Raw genomic sequence first — 6,000 nt, forward strand, 5'->3', positions numbered from 1 at the left:
TAAAAATGACTGAATTTAGAAACATCAAGTGTCGCTGTTGAGCCGCTAGCAGAGAAAAGACCCAGTTCTTGGTGGCAAGAAGGAAAAAAGACCTTTATTGTTTTGATTTCATCACATATATAGAGTTTTCAAAAGTCACCCAGATTGGTCAGTCAGAAACCTCCCCCTAGGCCTGATTGGCCAGGCCTGCACCGTCCAAATCCTGGCACACTGTTTTCAATAACATCCAAACCTTATCTTTATTTATAAAACACAAAAGGAATTCTCATGGGAAAGACCTATGCTAGCCACAATCAAGTAATATTTAAAATTGTACATTGGAAATTTGTTTTCTCAAAACTCCTAGTTTTCCACATTAAAGATGTCCTTTTACACTATTTCCTGTAAGTTTAAGCCAAAATCTTGGGTTTTTTATAATTTTAAAGAAAACTATTTCACAAGCCCTACATACTAAATGCATTTTTAGTAGCCATATTTGAATGAGAAAGAGAAAAATGGATCTATTCCATATAAATTTTCGCAAAATGGCTTACTTATTTTTTAAATTTATTTTGTCAGATCTTAATTGGATACCCACATTCTATTATAGAAATTTTTGAAACTACTCTTAAAAACAAAAATTCATTGAAGATGGAGAAAAAATTACTTTTAATTCAGCAAATCAGCAGAATGGAGCCTCACTCTAAAACAGACAAAGTAATGAATTAAATTTGTCCCTTAAAAAAAAATAACATGACCGAGTACTTGCCACATAGATTAGAGCATCTTCAACACATTTAAAAGTTAAGTAAATAATTAGATAAATCTGAGGTAGTAAGATAATGTTATATTTTTCTATTTTATTCCATCATAGTTGCTGCCAGACAAATTCACCTTTGAATCAGTTGGCAAAGTCATTCATTGATCATGCAGTCAGCATTCAATGTCTTGTATGGAAATGAAAAAAACAGGTACGTGTCATGAAAAACTATAAAATAGCACTCAAAATGGCAAAACCATCTGAAACCATGGTCCATATAAATAAGACCTCTCAGCAAATACTTATACCAGCAAGAGTAGTTTACTCAATATGTACTTGTAGTGAACATCAGAAAGAAATAGAGGAGTACCTAAATTCTTTGTTCATGATTGATTGGAAATGCCAAGTTATTAAAACAGTAATTCCAGGGCAAATGTAGTTTATTCAGGGGATTACCTTTCTTTTGTACTTCTATCCTTCATCATGTGTGACAAGAGTACCAATGCCATCTCTCCCCAGGCTTGAATGAGATGAAGGCATTAGTTTTTAATCTTTTTAAAAGGTAATCTATAGAGATGAATAAGGCTTTTGTTTAGAGATAATCATAATCTTTTATGTCTATACAGGTACAATCAACTGTGAAGAGATGTGCCAAAGTGTGGGCAAAGCAGCTACATAGTTTATCTGACTTAAAATGGTTTTGCTGAAGGAGGAAAACTACATTGGTTTTATTTCTTCACTGAGTTATGGACATAATTACTGCTGCTTTTACAAATTGTTTGAAAGCATGTCTCCCAACAGAACATGGTAGTTGGCTACTGCTGTGACTAAATCATCACGAGTTCTTCTTCCAGTGAATTGACCATAACAATACTGCAATAGAAGCTAGATCTATAATAAATGTTCAAACAGATGTAATTAGAGGCTATTGTTAATGAGTTCCTTTAATGCAAATGCATGGTTGCTTCCTTGTCTAGAAAATCAAGAGATCACATGGAGATACGTGGTAAGATACATCAGACTAAAGAAATCTTGGATTTTGCCTTTGCAGAAAAGGACAAAACTCTCAGATGCCGTTCATAGAGGGAAACTAGAGGAGAGTGAGATTGTGCAGACTCATTGCAGAGTAGATTATTACGCCTGAAGTATTTAAGGCACTCTATTCCCCCAGCATAAACCTCAAAGACTGGTTTCACAGGGACTGCAGAGGAGGGAGCAAGAAATACCCAGTAAATTCTCGTGTAGCCCTTGCAACATAATCACAGTGAATCCTTCAACTGCTCCTTTTTGAAAAGTTCTTTAAAACTCACTATGTCAGAGAAAATTTCTTCGTAGGTAGAAATGGGTATAGTAGTCTAAAGTGTGCCCTAGAAGTTTTCAGAGTAGTCCAATTTTCTAAAATGTGCTACAGCATGTTTATCATACCCACAAGGGCTTTTTTTCCCAAGTTATGATTACATTTTAAGGATTATGCTTTCAGAGGCAAGTATGGCAAAAAAAAGATCCCATTAGTATAAGTGGAGACTGCATGACTGATTTTAAGCACACAGCAGCTTACTCATGACAGATGTTGGTCTATAACAACCTTTATAACAGTACAGAAGAGATCTCCTGTAAAGACACACTATCCAATGAAAAGATTTAAATCCTTCTTCCATTGCTGCAAATGCTGCAAACAGCTGGGGCCAATATCACTGATAAGTTAAGAAGAATGTTTAAACAAGTATCAAACAAGTTAACTCTGAAGTTCCTACAAAGGCACCTATGGAAGTAAACCAGAAATTACGCCATTGACAAAGCAGGTGAAACTAGCAAAGGAGGAAATATAGAAGTCTAAAAATGAGCTAATATGAAGAGAATGCCCAGGAAATAGTAAGCTGAAAGCACAGTGTGTACTTGTCATGTGAATGCATGAGCCACATGTACCATAGAGCACTAGACTCAGCACCATTTCACAGGACTACACACACATCTCTGTTGGGTTTAGCAGTCATAAATCATCTGTTACATAATTTCACTGTTTACTGCCATTTAGAAAAGCCAAAAAACCCCTGTCATACTGAGAACATTTTTGAAACCACTTGCGCCTTTTTTTTGTCTCATTCTATCTACCATGTACATAGTAGAACAAGTTCAGCTTTTTGGTCTTTTTACAGTAACATGATTGTGACTTGTGCCAGCATTATCAAAATATTTGCTTTAATTGACTCTTTTATTGCAGTTTAATTTGTCGCTTGTTATCTCAGTGAATTAATGATAACTTGAGGTAGAAGAACAGCCATCGATTAAAATACTTCCTATTTATCATGTATGACAGAAGGTAAGAAAAGTCTGTGGGGAAAAACTAGGAAGAATTGCTTGCTTAATTGCTGCATCATAACCAGCAAAATATGAATAGAATATTAGTTTAACATATCAGTACAAATGCTTCTAATGGGTAATGAGGAGAGAGGAGGGGAACACCAGGAAAGCTCTCATTTAGTACATGAAGTAGTACAGAGCTGACAATAAAGTTATTCACATTCATAAAAGGAGTTCACTGCAGCAGTATTTCTCTATTTCAGACATACTGAGGAAGTGACGCAAACCCAGATTTTACTGTTGATGTCCTCTTTTTCCGCCACTTGCCTTATTTTCAGCTTCAGTAAGGGAAACTGATACTTTGTAAAGAAAAAGGCTTTTGGAAAGTATAGGTAAATGTTTTGGTTTTTTTTTAAATAGCAGCTAATGAGGAAAATCTCCCAAATGCAACTCTGTTCCAACCCAAACGACTCTATGACCTTCCATTTGTTTGCTGCAATTGTTGTTGGAATAAAAAGTACAAATGGAGCTGCTGATTTCCTTAAAATAAAGAAAGAAAGTTTTTCTCAGCAGGTGGGGGGATAAAGTGACAGAATTTTCTGAACTATAAATTATCCTTAAAATAGATAGAACATCTCTTAAAATTCCTCCTCTGTCAGGAATTTCCCAAAAGTAGAAAGATGGGTGAAATAGCTCTGTCATAATCAATCCTTCCCAGTCATTAGTATTGGAGGAAAGGGCAGATACTGAGGCAGAGCCAAAAAAATAATAACTCTTCTTATTTTGTGGATGAACAGTAAAAGTGATCAAAGTGTCTGGGTTTAATAAAAGAAAAAGTTCAATTGAGAAAAATGATAACCTTCTCCCTGCTCTTATAATTTAAAGCATTTGGGTAACACTTAAATTTTTCTCTGGTTTGAAAAGGCTGAGTTGAGCATGAGTAATAAGAGTGCTATAGTCCATCTTTTGATACCAGTTCAATCAAAGTTGCACTTCAATAGAAACTAAACTTTAGTTTCAAAAATAATAACAAAACACATCTTCCTTCTTTCAGTCAGACAAAATACCAAAATCCACTTCAATTTGAATAAGATGGGACTGTTCCAGAAATGTCTAACTGTATGAATTTCCACATTAATTTGGACGCCTAAATTTGCATACCCTCTCTATCGTTATCATATACCTATATGTACGGATTCAGAAGCATAGAGAACAGAAATTTCTGTAAAAGAAAGAAAAAAAAATTGATTTCAAGTATAAAACTTACTCCCATATGAGCATGATTAGAACACATTTTCTCAAACCTCTCCTTTCCTCTGTATTATAAAAGATTGCATGTCATTCCCTGTGCAGTCTTGTTAATGCAAATTAAAATACAAGAGAAATAACAGTTGCGAAACAGCATAAAATAACTGACAAAATAACACCCCTGAAAACTCCTAGCCCAGGGACACAGACCAAGAGCTGAAATCTGCAGTGAAACTCAGCTGTCTTTTAAATGGCCAGATCTCAGATTTTGGAGGAGAAAAAGCAGATGCCTGATCTTGTTTCATATCATTTCAGCAGAAGCTCTGAAAACTGACTGCCTTGAAGGTTACAATCATCCAGGACCATTTCCATCAGGGCTAATCAAATATCAGTTCTGTGGTATCATAAACTAACTTAGGTGCATTTTCCAAATGCTTCTCTCACAGTGACCTCTAATTTCCTCTTCTTCATCATCTCCTTCTTCTTCTACCTCCTCCTCTTGTTCTTTCTCTTCCCCCTCTTATTCTTCCTCTTCCTCTACTTTTACTTCCTTTGGTTCTTTGGGAAGATGGTAGGGAGCTGAGCTATTGCTGAGTAACTCCTATCAGAGTCTTTCCTTCAATGAGTAATCTTAATTATAGTTCCAAAGGTGCTCAAGAACATTTAGAAAATTGCCAGCACTGAGTATTTTTCTACCATGACCAGCTTTACATTATACCCATTATCACAGTGGTGACTTCATTCTGCTAAATCCTGCTGGTACTTCTCAAATTATTTTTTTAGTTCTGTTATAAATAATCAAAGATTAGCTCATTTAATGTATTTTCCAGATCATAATTAAAAACATTACTTCAAACCAGGGTAGTTCTCTTTCAATATTCAAACATATCACTACATTTTACACTTTCCAAAATTGAGGAATTGTTCAGGCTCCTTGTTTTCCAGGTCTGATCCAGCTTCTGACCTGTGAGACAACATTGTTAGATTAAGTCTAAAATTTGCATGTGTCACTAAATACCTGGATCATCGGGGGAAAAAATGTCAGTATTCAGTATTTCAACTGTGTGAGCAGATTAATTTCCTTAAACTATCTTTAAAAATTACTTCCATTTCTTTTTTTTTTTTTTTCTCTCATGAGCACTACTGAAATTACTTGGAAAGAGGAAAAGCAACTTTCATATTCCTATTGGAAGCAATTCATGAACCCAATTACTGGAGTGTCAGAACATATCTACCTTTTGAAGTATTTCTTGTCACATGCTGAATATTTCATACTATCCAGACCAGCATATACATATTTATTTCAAGATGGCTTAGGAATATTATGTCCGGTTAAAATTGTACTAATTCCAACAATGATTATGCTACATATCAGCAAGATAAAATCATATTTTTCAGAATAGGTAAAGAAGAAAATTTTAAACTTTTGAAAATTCTTGGTAAGGATTTGCATTTTTCCAATAATACCTTGCAAATCATTTGATTGTGAATGAACAATTCTTCAGTTCTGCTGCCTTTAATGTGCTGGCACAGTGATCTCACCTATGAGCTTTATAGATTAGTTTATTGACTACTGTAGAAATGACAGAGCTGAATGGCTCTTTTGGAAATGTCATATCTGAAATATGTTAAAAAAGCTTTTGCAGCATTCAGGTGCCAGAGATCTAATGATCTGACTTCGCTAAAACAAAACACTACCATGAAACAAGTTA

This window comes from Lichenostomus cassidix, chromosome 4 (genome assembly GCF_008360975.1).
Source record: "Lichenostomus cassidix isolate B80296 chromosome 4, HeHo_3.0, whole genome shotgun sequence".
Lineage (NCBI taxonomy): Eukaryota > Metazoa > Chordata > Aves > Passeriformes > Meliphagidae > Lichenostomus > Lichenostomus cassidix.